This window comes from Taeniopygia guttata, chromosome 1 (assembly GCF_048771995.1).
Source record: "Taeniopygia guttata chromosome 1, bTaeGut7.mat, whole genome shotgun sequence".
NCBI lineage: Eukaryota > Metazoa > Chordata > Aves > Passeriformes > Estrildidae > Taeniopygia > Taeniopygia guttata.
Window position 1 is genome coordinate 100,012,039 of NC_133024.1, and position 15,741 is coordinate 100,027,779.

The following is a 15,741-nucleotide window of genomic DNA, read 5'->3' on the forward strand; positions in this document are numbered from 1 at the left end:
AACAGACTGTCAAATGATATTTCTAAAGCCTTCCTTAAAACATGAAAATAATAACTATGTATTTGACTCACCCTTGTTTGAGGTAGATGTGTCCACACGAATAAGAAAGCCAGCTGCAGTGTCCTGAACAGTTAATGACAAATGTCATTTCCTGTCAGTGACACTATTTAGTGGCAGTAGATAATTGCTGAGGACTTCATTTGTCCCCGTTCACTGCAGCAAAGGGAGTAAGCAGGGTTCGCTCACAGCTCACAATCCCATTGAAATGGCAAGAAAACAAAAAAAGACACCTATGTACAACAGGCACAAGCAGCTATGTTTGCTTAGAGTTTCTTCACATTCTCTCATGTTAGGCTGCATTTTAGCACAAATTTTATAGAGGTGATGGAATCAATACCTTCTCAGTAATACAAATTTCACACTTGCAAAATGCCTCTTTTGAACGTGAACAGCTATTCCAGAAAACAATGCCTCTGCCTTAAGAGCACACTATCTGGTCACAGCAACAGCAGTCACAGCAAAGGGGGGGGGGGGGGGGGGAAAGCATCTGTACATTCAACGTAGGAACACACAAAATCAAAACAAAAATATTTAAAGTACTGCTGTTGCCTGTTTCCTAAAATTTCTACATCAAGACATATTAATGTCTGAATATTAAGAACAATCTGGTTATGTTATGTTCTTACATCTACATGACCTCTAATTGCTGTGAAAGTAGTTTATCCTTTTACTACAGTACATCATGAAAAGCCAACATTTGTTTTTGCTGAATCTGAACATTACTACAAAAACATAAAATACCACGCAACCTGAAAGATATCACACAAATGCTGCTACCTATTTACATCAAATAGAAAAACAGAGCATCAACTCCATCAACTGAGTTTCAAACAAAATTAATAAACTCCATTTTCATATTCAAGACCAGACCATGTTAAAGTTAAAAGCCCTATAAATACTTCCCGGTCTCAACTAAAGTTTCACCATTCACCGTTTCCTGCAGCTCCCACTTGCATTACTGTGTGACTTCCCATAAATAAAATACTAACTGAAGGGTCTCCAGTGCACTTCTTCTTTACATCAGATCAAGTAATATCATCCTTAAATAGTACTTACATTTCATGGTACCCTAAGGGAGAAAATCAGCTCCCCTTGTCCCCCAAAGCACAGCCTGGCTGTACAAAGAATTTCTGTGGCCACACTGTAAGTGCAACCGCTCACGTGGGCTGTGGGCTGCTGTGGCTGGAGCAGCACTTGATGGTGGCCTGTGGAGAGCTGCTGCAGCACAATGCATTCACTCCCTTATTTACTCGGTAGTGTTAACTGACAGCCCAAAACCCAAATGTAACACAGCGAATGCCTCCGTGCAATACTGCTCCCATCTGCACCAGTGCTGCAGTTGTTACTGACCCTGCACGACTGCCTCACCAACTGCTTTGCTCTGTCACTTCCAAAGAGTAAGGTGGAGCAGGAATGATCTTAAAATCCAAAGGTTTAAGACTGTTATGCTGTATTATAAAAAATTCATAACCAGTCAAACTTGTAGATCTGTTTACAAATCAGACACAGCATGCTCTGAAAACCTACTGTCATATCTACAGAGTCTAGATACTGTCATATCTATAGAGTTTTTTAAGTTTTAATCACCTTGTCTACATTAGTTAGGATATACATGAGTCACAAGCAAAGTTTACATTACCAGAACCCAACAAAATATCAGTATTTCCCATTTTCATTAAATCTTTTATATCTTAGAATTATATTTTGCTATCTCTTATAGTCTAACTCATCAGACAGAAAGAGCAAATTATTGTAAGGAAAGACTTCAACTTTAAATTTTATTAACACTTAAAGCATGCCTTCACTCTTAAAGAATATTTGAGCATAAAATTTAACTTCAATATTGATACACACTACAACATTGCATTGTGTTTATAGGTTAGCCTAGCAGCTAACGACAACGACACACAACACCGCAACAGAACTTTCCATACTCTTAACTACTTTCTTTGAACTATCCAAAATTATGAGTCCCCGTGCAAGATACGCCCTTTAAGTCGGCAATCAATACATGCCACATACGCAGTTTAACTGTAAAGAAAACGGGAACAGCGCCGCAGCGCACCGCAACCCGACAAGTGCCCCACAACAGGCCACGTCCGGCACCGCGCTGTCCTCAAGCGGCACACCCAGCCCCCTTACCCAACACAAGCGAGCGCTCGGAATTAAATGATTTTTAACACGCGTCCGGCTTTCCTGGTCGACGCCCGTTCGTCAGCACCTCGCCAGCCTCGGCGGTCGGCGGGAAGGGACAATCCCCGCCGGCGGACGGGCAGCACCGCCGCGGGGGAGGCAGCGGGGCCGCCCCGGCGAGGGGAGGCGTGTCCTGCTCGCGCTCCTGTCAAACGCCGCCGGCCCCGCCGCTCGTCCCGGAGGCATTGGCGGCTCGGGGACCTCCCGTGCCGCCCTTGCCCACCGGAGCTCCTGCTATCCGGGAGTCGCGGCCACCCCGGACAGAGAGAGGCACGCTGTTAGCGCCGGCAGGCAGAGCCGCCCCGCTCCGCTCGTACCCGGCCACCCGCGGCTCCCCGCGGGCGGGGTCGGCGGGACCCGCCGCGCTGTTAGTTCAGCGCGCAGAGGAGGGGAGCGGCGCTGGAGCACGGGGCAGCTCCGCCGGACCTGGTGCCGCCTCCAGCGCGGCGGTGTTGCCGAGGAGGGGAACCCAGGACCGGGGCGTCCGGCGGCCACGGGGGGCGGAGGCTGCGGTACGAGCCCTAGGAGGGGGCGCGACGTCCGTCTCGCCTCCCTTTTTCCCTCCGCTCCTCCCTCCCCCTGCCCGCCACCGCGGAGAGCGGGAAACGCCGCCGCCACTCACCGGGCGAGCGGGGCGCGGGTCGGCGGCGTCCTGTCAAGCCGCTCCTGCCGCCGCCCGCCTCACGCCGCCGCCATGTTCCGGGGGCACCGCGCATGCCCGGCAGCGGCCCCGGGGGCGCGAGGCCTCCCCCCCACGCCGTCCCCCTTCCGCCCGCCGCGGCGGGGGCGGCTCCGCTCGGGGCTGCGCGACCCGCGGGCATCCCCAGACGCGGGCATCCCCTCACGGCCGCCATCCCCGCACTCCCCGGCATCCCCGCATCGTCAGGATCCCCGCGCTGCGCCCGGACCTGCGGCGGGAGCGAGCGAGGGGGGTCGGGGTTGGCGGTGGCTGCTGCACCCAGGGAGCGGGACCGCTGTGCGAGGGGCGAAATGAGCAGGTGTTTTTGTAGGGGACTTCGGTGTGAGCAGCGAAGGGCTGGAAAAGGCGTGAGGGATCGATGGCAGGGGATGCTGAGGGAAAACCTGAGGCAGGCGGTGCCGGCACCGGCGGCGTGCACGTGGTGAATCGCGGTGTGTGCCTACATTTACGTATAGCCGCTTCTAACGGGTGATAAAGGCTATAATCGCTGCATATCCGCTTGGGAAATATCACACAATTATTTTACAGACATCTAAGCTTATAAATACTATAGAAAAAGCTCTTCTTTAGCGTCTTAGGAGGATGCATTCCAGTTTTATAAGCTTTGGGCGTTTTAATTCAGACCCCAAGAGGCGAGTAGGCATAAGCAGAACTGGTAAAAAATCATACTTTAAATGCTACCAGCATTCAGAGGAGTTTGTGCCCAATTTTCGTCTTCACTGTTTAACAGCACTTGGAAGTGAAATTTTAGATGAGAAATTATGCAAAAGTCATGAGAGTGATATTCTGTGAGTTCTTTTAATGAAAAAAAAACCCAACCACAGAAAAGAAACCCCAAATATCTACCCAATCCCCCTCACACTCTTCTGTATGACAGTGAAATTCATACAGCCCACTTTATAATTGCATATACTGCAAGTTACTACTAACAATTTACTTTAAGCAGTAAATGGATCTTTAGAAACAAGGAAAATGAGTCCTTGACATAATTATAAATATTTAATATTTAGACAACATGAAAGAAACAAGTAAAAATATGCTAATCCAAGTAATTACACAAGAGGAAGAGAAAGAAATCCTGAAACATTCTTACAAAAAGCCCTTATACTGAAGTGTGTTATGCTCATCACCAATGCAGATGAATGCTGCTTTTACTTTGAAATATATTTCCCTTACTGTAATATTGAACTTTTGCAGGAAAGTGAGAGATTATGTTCATTGTAATGATGCATACAAAAACATGCCAAGTGTCACAGAATAAGTCCCTGTGAGACACAGAGGAAATGAAAACATATTTTAAAGCTATTCTTTAACCCAAGCCATACAACATCTGAGGAATCTGTTCCCTGGGAGTCACTGGTACACCCTATCTCGGTTTCTGCAGCTGTTGTTGCAGAACAACATGAGCTGGTGCCGTCATATACCTGCTCGTAATTTTCCCTGAAGGCTGAAATCAGAAAGTCCAGCCAACAATAATCCTGCTTCTTAGATTCCTGATGTGATGAAGCAGAGTAAACAATAGTCATAAGAGCAAATGTCTACAAGATACATCACCAGTAAAAAGAGTGGAATAGAAGAAAACTTTTAACATCCTCTTCTAATCCAGGAATGGATTTATAATGCCTTCATATGTGTCCTTCACCTACAAGCTATAGCTGATGTAAAACAAAAAAATTCTTTACAGGATTATTAGAAAAGTAAGAAGAAATCCTGACTGCTTCTATTTTCCAGTGGAATTATGAGCTTGTTTTCTGGTGACTCGCCCATCATCTTTCATTTTCTTTTGTAGGTACTTAACTGAAATACCAGAAAAACCAGGCATTTATTTAAGTTCCCAGTGTTCTTCACAAAGAGAGAGATGAGATAGATACATGCATCTACATGTATATATATGTATGTATACATATGTCTGTATGTATACATATATTTGTATGTGTATATATATATATAAATGTGTGGCTTCGCAGGTTTTTGCAGGGAGATTCTGTGATTTTAGAAAAAAGCAAAAACATCAAAACACACCAAAAAATACATCTTACAGAGGTAGGTTCCCATGAACTCCTACAAGTGGTCAACATGATATTCTGGGAGGTTGATGCAGACAAAAAAAATGTTTAAAAACTGTCACTTCTCCAAATAAACAACACTAAGTGTATAAGTAAATTAACTATCCAGGCATAAAATGCTACAGGCAGAGGAAAAATAAGCCTGGTTGTCACAAGCTCCTCCTGAGCATCAGATAGGACTGAACCTTCCAGAAAAGAGAAGTTGAGTCAGGTTACTTGGAGGAACTACAAAAGCATAGCCTCATCATGCAGGGGTAAAGTAAGAAAAGGCAGCAAAAAATAAGACACAACTAGTAAGAGATATTTGGGGTAACATGAAATAATTTTAAGTACACCGCCAGGCATGGAAAAGAATCAAGCAAATGATTATGCCCCTATCAAGCAGATCTTGTAAGTTTTTAATAGACAACACCGAGAAAGTCAAGCTTTTTAATATTTTTGTATCTAATTTCTACTTTTTTACATACATCCATATATATATATATATATATATATATATATATATATATATATATATATATATATATATATATCAGGCATTATTGATAATTGGGAAAAAAGACATTTCAGATTTGACAATCAAAGGACCAAGTGAAAAATTATTCAAACATAATTTACTGCTTTTCCATCACCTGAATTTACAGGGCTGGAGGATGAAAACTAATGGTTATCATTGATAATTTACAGTGAACAAATAATAGAGGACAGAAGGGGAGAAACTGTATTGTTGAAAAAGAAAGAAGGAAAGAGGATATTACATGCCAATCTTTTTTACCTCAGTACATGGAAAAGATACTGGGGCAAGTAAACAAGCTATCTTTAAGTAGTTGTAACACAACAAGTAACAGCCAACACAGCTTTGTCAAGAACAAAAGATGTCAAATCTAATCTCTCCTGCTACAAAGTAAGAGGAATCATCAGCGGAGGAGAACCATTGAAGGTCATGTTGGATGTCACTTTAGTAAGGTTTTTGACATGGTTTCATATGATATTCTTTCAGCAAACAAGGAAAACAATGTAGAAGAAGTTATTTCGGGAGCTTATACAAGCGGCTCGTTGTCAGACAGATGTTAATGAACTCAGTGATGGTTCAGAAAACATGTTTACATTACTGAAGATTATACCAAACTGAGAGTCTTTAGAATGCTGGAGGACAGATGTTGGGTTTAGAAGGATTTTCGCACACTAGTGGTTTGGTTTGGAAAAAGGAGGATTCTATTCAACAGGGATAAGTGCCTGCTACTGGGTGGTGGCAGATGCGATCAGTTATACAAACAGGAAACGGGGAACTACTGGGTGTTCTGCAGGGAAAAAAAAAAAAAAAAAGAGTTCTGGTTTTTAAAAAGTGGATAATGTCACAGAGCTGCAATGAAAAAGTTAAACCACATAATGCAATACAGAAAAGAAGGACGGACTCTTTGTGAAACAGCCTTATTTACATGGCCCTAGGAAAACCTAGTAGCCATGGTCTGTTTGGCTTCAGTAAATATGTAGCCCATGGAAAGAACAGAAAAGAACAATCTGAATAATTAGGTATCTATAAAATCGGACTTAGAAGAAAATTTTTAAGGAAGCCCACAACATGGAATTTAGGTTGAAGAGAGAAAGTAGGAGAAACATACATATCTATGCAGTACTGATACCAGGTATATGCAAGTGCTGTAAAGATAAAAGGATCAATTCACTCTCCAGTTCAATAGTGGATGGATCAAGGTTTAAAACAAAGCAAGAAGATTAGAAAATAAAACTTATAACCTCAGACTCTACAAGAAGAGGTTGCACCATGGTTCAGAGCTGGCCCAGGTAAACTGGCCCTCAGGCAGAGAGTGGACTCAGCCACCTTCCACGGTCCCTGCCAACAACATTATTCAATGAATGTAAGCTTTCTTGAAGGCCATTGGAAAATATCAGCTTCCTCAGGGAAAGGATTATATTGTTTCTGCAAAATGCATACCACTGTCTTCCAAAAATAAATAGTTTCAATAAGAATTTAAACTGCTTTTCTATTTTCTGAGTCCTCCTCCTTTCAAGCTGTCACAATATGATTATGTGACTAAGTATATCACAGATATCTGAGAGGATGTGCAGTTTCACTGGCTGAAGAACGCTGCAATTTAGACCTAAAGAGGTCTGCCTTAGTGTTCAGTTATGTGAATTCAACAGATACTGTAGATTTTTATCCTACAGCAAATTAACATTATGTTCTTTCTCAAGAATGAAGTTTGCCTTTTCCAGAACAGCCTCAGATGTCCTTCAGGACCTGAAGTGTGACAATGACATATGCTTTTAATAACATCTTCTTTAATGTTTCTTTTCCTTTTCTGATGGCTTATAGAAAATGCCATCACCTCCGTCACAATTTTTAAACTGTGTAGATTAAAAGCAGGAATAATTTCAGATGACAAGTGTAAAGAACACTCACTGTGACTAGAGTAAGTAAAAACATTCAGGCCTTCTAAAGGAGTTTCATTTAATGCTACAATATTAGAGTATATACATGAGGTGTTTAGACATGCATATAGGAACTGGTAGCCCTGAAAGAACAGGAGTTATGTTACTTTCATTTGCATAGCTGCAAACCTGAAAATAACTTCTCTGAGGTACAAGAAGCTCACAGAAATAAGTGGGAACAGAATATTCACCACACAACTTGTTAAAATATGTGGCTGTGTTAGTTAAAAATTGATTTTTAAAGGAAAAGAAGTGAGAAACCAATTTCCTGTAAGACAGACTTAAGCTATGGCTAATCTTTTGCCACTGGATGAATAGTGATTAAAATTGCCCCAGCAAGGGAAAACAGATTGGGTTTTTTGTATTATTTTAAGTGAGTGCTTCCTGCACAATGACAAACAACAACAAGAAAAAAATGTTTACTCCCAAAATTTTGTGGGCAAAAATATATATTTGTAATACCAAAAAAGACAAAATTTTAAGCAGTAGTTTTTTCCATAGCTGAAGTATAAGAATCCTGAACATGTTCATAAACTGACAAAGTAAAACTGGTTTTTATATGGAAATTATTTTTTTAGTATTTCCAAATACCTCATTTGACCCTTTCTTTGCTTTGACATAAATTGTATTGTGTTTGAATTCAAATTATGCAAATCAGCAAATCAAATGTTTTCAGTACTTCTAGCTCTAACTATCTAATTTTGAGAGTTAAAATATCAATCTTGTTTTGAGGTTTGTTATTTTTTAATCCAGGAAAGGCAGAAAAATAATCCCTCTACTGAAGACAATTTCAGTGAATCCAAATTACCTGTGTAAATGTAGTAGGAATCTTTCCATCTAGGCTAAAAGAAATTAATAAAATAAGAGGAAACATTTTATGAAATGGATTTAAACATTTGAAATAAAGCAACAGCACCAGGGAACAAAACTGTTACTTCTGGGTCATAATAACCCAAGGTCAGTGATTTGTATTAGAAGTCCAAATGCAAAAGCTCTAATAAACTTCCTGCCACCAATTCGGGTATGTCAACAAATATTTTAGCAATGCACTTGATTCAAATTCCAATTCATTTTACAATAGTAAAAATTAGTGATTCATTATTGTCATTCAGTTGATACACTCCACAAAACAGGATATAAAGTGGCATAATTTACCTTTTTTCTTAATGCCATTGGTTTCTCTGCATGTCTAGATAAGAATTAGTTTCTCCAAGGTGTACTACAAGTGTCATCGAACAGGAGAATAATAAATGTTTGAGGTTTTATAATTACCAGAGAGGAACTGTTCTGGTTCCAGGTTCATATTTTGGCAAACAAAAGCAAAATCTCCTTTAATATGCTGACATTTCTCCTTTGGATGCTCTTTCAAAGTGGAAAGGGAATTCAATTAAAATAGAGCACCCTCATCACTAAGAGTGAGAGCAAACAAGATGAAGTGCTAATAATCCCTACCCTTGAATTCAGCAGCTGCTGCAAACCTGCCATCTCCCTGCTGCTGGGGCTGATCCAGCTGTCTGGGGGCATCAATGCCCAACTCAGTCCCACATGAAAAAAACTCCTGCTCTTCTGGCTGTGAGAAAGCTTCGAGAAAATGAAAAATTTAAGCAAATGCACTGTTGTCTCCCAATATTTTTAGGTAACCTGGCAGAGTCATACAGATACATGTAAGGGAGGATTTTCTCTCAAACGTAACCTTTGGACCCCATGGTCCCACAACTTCCAAATCCAGTCCGGTTTCTGTGATGTTACTGAACCGAGCACTTCTGCCGTGGGATTTGCCAGTTACTGTTGACAGTTCCCTGCCAGCACATGCTGGCAGCCTCCTGTGTCCCTTGGCTCTGGGGATGGTGGGGCAGGCAGGAGGCCAGGTGCAAGCAAGGTAGCAAGGTGGAGCCCAGCTGGCAAGTGAGAGGAGGGAGTGGGCCATCAGCTGGATTTAGCATAGCTAGCCACCACTTGGACAGTCTTTGGGGCAGGGTGGCAGCTGTGACCTTCTGTAGCCACAGAAATGAGCTGCCCAGGTTGGCAACAGGATCTCAAATCCACAATCAAATGAATCAGGTCTCTGAGTGATGGGTGTGCAAATCCTGCTTGGGCTACACCCTGTGCTGAGCATGCCGTGGGAGAAATGGAGGTGATAGGGCGTGCCTTGGGTGGGCAAAGGGCTAACTGCTAAATGAATGTGCTGCCTTAGAATAAAACCAAAAAGGTGCTTTCTTTGAAGCCAAGAGTATCAGAATGTTTGAGCCAGGTTGTATCTCTTTCAATTGGTACCCTAAAACCAAAAGAAGAATTAAGTAATAAAAACACCATTAAAGCACTCTTGAAAGTTTCATTTTGAGTCATGCATTGTTTGGCTTGATGTGACCAACCATGTACACCCTGAGAGGCCACCACAGGCATGAATAATATGACAAATGCCATTCTTTGTGTGAACAGCACTTATTTCCATTTCAGTGCAATGAAACCTGAGATGCCAGAATGGTTAATCCTGTTTAGTGCTACTGCCAAGTGAGGGATCTGTCAGCACTATGTTTTCAAATTATGACAGAGGCAGTTTGCTTGCAGCTCTCAGCTTGCAAGCTCACAAATGCCAGTGACTTCTGCTTTCCTTAAAGCACTATTCCTTGTGAACAGAATACCTTGATTTAAATAGGGTACTTAAAATGCTGTTTCATTTATTCTGCTTCTAATAATTTATTTATTCATTTATTTATGGCTTAGTTTACCTTACTAAGACTAGATGCTTCTGTCCCTCAATAGTCACCTTCAGAGCAACATGGGCACTGGTATCATGCAGGGGCTGTGCCAAGCACAGCTTTTCTCAGCTTTCCACTGACCCCAGGTGGAGCCTTTCTGGGGAGTGTGAAGGGAGAGAGAGGGGGCAGGTGGCCAGGGGAAGGGGGTCAGACAAAGGCCACAAGCACAAGCAGCAGCTGCTAACACCTCTGTCTTTCCATTTCTGCAAGGAAAGAGTGGTGCTGTCACCCATCCCTGTCATAATAATAGATGACCCCAAGTCAGCACTAGAGGTAATGGGATTTTATTTCCTTTGTGTCAAAATATTACCTTTAGAACAAATTACTTAGAACAAATACATAGGTGTTTAGTCTAATAAATGATGTTATGGCAGTTAAGTATTTTATACAAAGATACAAAAATAATGTAGTTTTTCTTTCTCATAGAAATATCACTTTACCTTCAGCTTTCAGTCTTTGGGTGAAAAAAATGAAGCTTTTCAATAGCTTTCAATTTTATCAGCATTTTTGTATATATTACTTCTTTAAAAATATATATAAATGTTCCTTGTTAAAAATATGAGGATATAAGAAGAGGGTAGAAACAGTAAGAAATGCCAGAATAGCCCTATACGCCATTTATGTTCTACCTCCAGATTGAAGATTGAGGAATCAGAGGGAGAGTTGTTGAAACAGTATGAAGTGAAGGACAAGTCCCCCCGTTAAACAGTACATTCAGAGAGTTTTAAAATAAATCATGGAACTGCTAAAATAATACACACTCACTCTTAGGCAGACAAAGATATATTTCTCAGGAATGTGTTAGGAATACTTTCTCTGCCTCAACTGCAACAAAGGGTCAAAGATGCTTATGGTCCCTAAGGCAAATCCTAAGGCCACACTTAGGAAGCATCTGCATAAAAGGATCTTTATCAAGAAATGTGTCTATAAGCAACACTGAAAATAATTCTCACAATATCCAAGCATTATTTAAATCAGAATTATATTTTCTATTGTGTTTTATTTTGTTCTCTCCACTCCAAAAAATGCAAACAAAATTATTTCAAAAAGAGATGAGGAAACAAATTAGAAATTCTCTTGAGACTTTTATGCAAGGAGATACTGTATATGTGGGGCTGTTTAATGTAGAGATGAGTGAGGGGCAAAGATAAATATTTTCAAAAAAGAAAAATGCAAATAATGTAAACTCACAGACAAACATAAGAATGTACACTAAACTTGAATATCCAAAAATGTGATGCGGTAAAATAGAAAAATCTGTGAAACTCCTTAAAACCATATAACATTGCTGTTACCAACAGCTAACAGGATATCACAAAGGGATAGACCTGTAAAGGTTAAAGTAGCTCTGTTTTATGATGATAATAATAGAGATAATTTTAAATAGAGAGCATCCCTTCGGGTTTATCTTTTGTAGTTGACAGATGCTCAGGTTAAGAAAGAAAACTCTTTTTTTGTCTGTAACAATTGTTTGTACTTTTTCATACAATCATTTATGTTGTCATTTTCAGAGAAAAGTAATGGTACTTCATAAATCTCTGTTTCCTTTCCAAAAATTCCTTTGTTCTTAAAAATGAAAAACTGTCATGACCAAAATACCAGCTGAGCAGAACACAGGGAAGGAGAATCATATTTCTAATGGAAACACCAGAAAATGCATTGCATAAGAAGTAAGACATCAAATATGGGAATTCTCAGAACATAATGTTTCTTAATTCTAGTAGTTCTTTTTTTTTTTTTTTTTCGCTCGGGATGAAAGTTCTTGCACACTTGGCATTAACAGCTTTTTCTTTTTATATATTTTATATATTTTTTTTTCTGTTTATATATTTATTGTTCAGTTTCTTGTGAGCTTATTCCCAAATAACTTCACAAAGTAAGCTCTAATGAAAAAATTCTCATGCCTTTAAAGGAAAGAAGATATGAGCAGAGAGACAGAGTGAAAACCCTTTCAAACTAAGCCCTCTATGCTTGTACCCAGTTGTTGGTGCAGAGATTGATGTTCCCATCACAAATGCGTTGTTTCTGCATGTGCAATAAGGATCCATGAGCTGCTGACTTAAGTGCATTCTTCTCTCCTTCAGAGAATTTTTTACAGCAGGATACTGCTGCTGCCTGGGACAAGCATGGATATGTACATTTCAGATATATACACATGCAATATAACACATGTAGTGTTTTATATATGTAAAGTACATATAAAATTTGGAGGGAGCTGCGAGAGATCAGAATTAGGAATGGCTGGAAGGTATAATGGAAACTGAGAAATGGAGAAATTATGGCATGAGTACATTGTGTAAACTGGTATGAAACAAGGTACTAGTTTCTGCAGTGCTAAATCTGCTCCACTCCTGGTGATGTTACCTGATGTGTGCAGCCCATTGGAGGCTGCTGGCCACTGCTGCCTGCTATGGCAAATCTGTGTGAGCTGTCCCTCAGCTGTAACTACCTCCTGGTTAGCCCTCTCCTCTCCAGATGGAACTTCCAATAGGATTTGGGCCCACTGATATGGCAATTCTTTGTGTGTACAAGTGGAGCTTTGCCCATTACCTGTTTAAAGGACCCCAACCCCTTAGAAGGAATGTGAAGCATTAGCCCCTTGGCCACAAGCTGGCCAGAAATGCGTCAGCCTCATCAGTCTTGCCAGCAATCTGTGTGAAACAGTCTGAGCAGGAGTTGAGCATGTCTGAACACCGTTTGGAGATTTTTGTGCTAGGAATTGTCTAATCTAGGGAAGAGGCAGGGTAATGGAGGGGTTCCTGCTAAGTGAAGTGGCAGGTGTGATCCTATACCTGTTACAGGTCTTTTCCTACCTCTGTGGAACACACAGAGTTAATTTCTGGACATCTTCTTTCTCAGATTAAAGATGTCAGAAGCTAAGGAAAGAAAAGTGATTTACCTTCAAATAGTTCAGCTGACCTTACACATTTATCACTTTACAGGATTTCAGTTTTTCAATGGAGTCTATTGTTTCAACACCATTACCTCCACTTTTTGCAAAGACAATTACAGGGCATTTATTTATACACCAGAGACACATTGCTAAGATTTTTACATTCTTTTCACCCAAAATAGGTCTGTCATGAAACAGTTGTTTGTCTTAAGCAAATATTTTTTCTCTCAAAGTTTTACTTAGAAATGCTCAAATGTCTTTTTATTTGCACAAGACAAAGACCTTTTTTACTGCCTGTGACAAGTGAAGAACAGGTTAAGGTAATACACTGGCAGGACATGGATTACTTAGCTAATGTCATACCATTGTATGGACAGACTATTTAAGGATTATTTTTTGGAGGTTTTTTTATTCTCTTAGTTGAGCTAGTTATCTTTCTATCAGAATACTATTGTAAATAAATACCAAGTTACTACTTACAATTACTTAGCAACAAGGAAAAAACTTAGCTATTTTTTACTTTAAAAAATATAATTTAACATAAAGATTATTTTTATTATTTAAAAGACAGATTATTATTTAAAAATATTGTTACTTTAAAACTTCTCTATTTCATCCTATGCCCTGCCACCAGCCATGTGATAAATTACTGAATGCATATGATCACCTAAATAATTTGAAGATTAGAAAATCCTCACGTATTTATTTGTTTTTAATTTACAAAGTGGCCTGATACCATGTGCAGAATAGGGCCTTCTATGCCCCTGACCTGTGTTCATCACTGCAGTTCATGGCTTTCATTCCATCTGCCTCTCTTGGCTATGGCCAGCTGGCTGTGGTGATGCTCTTTTCAGACACACCATGGCAGCAGAGAAGTTACAGGACCCTCTTACTTCATAACCTTTGGCTGAAAGCTTTTCCTTTAATACATTTGTAAAATCCCACACTGGAATTGTGCCAGGGCATTAAGCCCTAGAAACCATGGGGACTATGACAAATTTTTCTTGTTGGCCTGAACCATGAACACTTTGAGGTATTTTACGTTTCCAGCTCAAAAGTCTTCACTGTGGAATAACAAATTGTTGTGATTTGTCTGGTTGACTTTTCTGATGTAGATACTTGAAGGAGGAATGTTGAAGTACAAGGAGAGAACTGTAACACCCAAATAGTGCTTCTGACATCATGGGATAAGAAAACATAAATGCCATTGCACTATCCTCATCCATGTATCACTACTCTATCCAGTCCTGATCATAAGAAACTCCTTTTGAAAACAGGAATGTTTCACTATTGAATAACCTGTAAATTCAGTTTATTTTAATACAAAAAGTTGGGAACCTTTATATTTGATGATTCTTGATGCCAACTCACTATTAAAACATCATTTACAAAATCGTTCCCTAGAATTCTTTGTTAAGTTTAACAAACTGACATACCAAGATGCTCAAGGCGTCGGAGAAATTACTACTGCATAGAGGTGACAAAAGAAGGATCAATTTATCTTATTTTAGTTACAATTAAACCCATGTACTTCCCTTTAATGAAATCTGTCCTTGTGGACATTTTCAGTGCTTCAGTAACTTTAGGAAACAATGACATAAAGAAAATATAGCAGTAGGACATACTTACTTCAAAAAGGTGAAGTAGTTATGCAGGAAACAGGAAGCTAAACACCAAATCCAAAGATTGGGCTACAAACTCTTGTGAATGGTCAATGCTCCAGCAGATGGAAAAAGCAGCAGACTGAACAGAAAAAAAAGGAAGACTTGTTTTTGTTATGCAACTTTGGAAAGACCCCAGGCTTTAGCTTAGCCCCTCCAAAGCCCTAGTTTTGCTAAAAATAGAAGGCAAACTAGGACTGGAAATCTATAAATCTGAGTGTAAAGTATCATCTGACAATCATATACTGAATTTGATAAAAAAAAATTTCCACTAAGATGTATTCTCAGGGAGAACAATAGGATCCAAACCTAATTAATTTTCTCCCTCTTGTGAATTAGGACTGTATTAACAGTGCCTAAAATACCACTGAATCTGAATTACATTGCTCTGAACAACTTCCACATAATATTAGTCCTGGCATGCACGATGCTACAGGTCTGGATGACATCACCTTAAGTCTACCTTTAGTCTAAGCCCATAAAGCAAAAGATACTTTTATACGTGGTTTTGCTTTTTTTTTTTTTTCTTTTTATTTATCTTTAGCTGCATTTGAAGTTTTGTGCCACAGCAGAATTTTGCACATATTGATACATTTATTATATTTATCAAGACACTTCATGGCTTCCTTGGAACTTTGGCTATTTCCACTGTTAAGAAAGCAAATTACACCAGTCATTGATTACAGAAGTATTTCTGTCTTTTCTGGTTTACAGAGGTTCATTGCACATCCCTGTTGCCATGAACATATGACCATATGCAGCATAATCAAATAAATCTCCAAACCTAAGACAAAGATACACCTGTTCAGAGCTGTTAATATCCTTTGTAATTGAGAATTCTTAATCATGCCTTTAAACCCAGCACTGTGCAGATTAAATGGGACATTTATTACTACAGGCTGACTGTCCCTTATGTATCCAGCACCTCCTGAACACTTATGTGCTCAGCTCCTTTCTT

The 15,741-nt window shown here is 40.0% G+C and overlaps 1 protein-coding gene across 22 annotated transcripts in view; it reads right to left on the reverse strand.

The window, feature by feature from the left end:
- SCML2 (Scm polycomb group protein like 2) overlaps nucleotides 1-15,741 on the reverse strand; it is a 98,720-nt gene that overhangs the window by 68,885 nt on the left and 14,094 nt on the right. For 11 of the 22 annotated variants that reach the window (XM_072934318.1, XM_072934292.1, XM_072934263.1 and 8 more), the window contains 2 exons: nucleotides 14,752-14,865; nucleotides 3,162-6,320 (listed from right to left, as the gene is read on the reverse strand). The gene's annotated coding sequence lies outside the window, so the exon portion shown is untranslated. The other 11 variants (XM_030281591.4, XM_030281563.4, XM_072934310.1 and 8 more) reach the window with 9 other exon arrangements.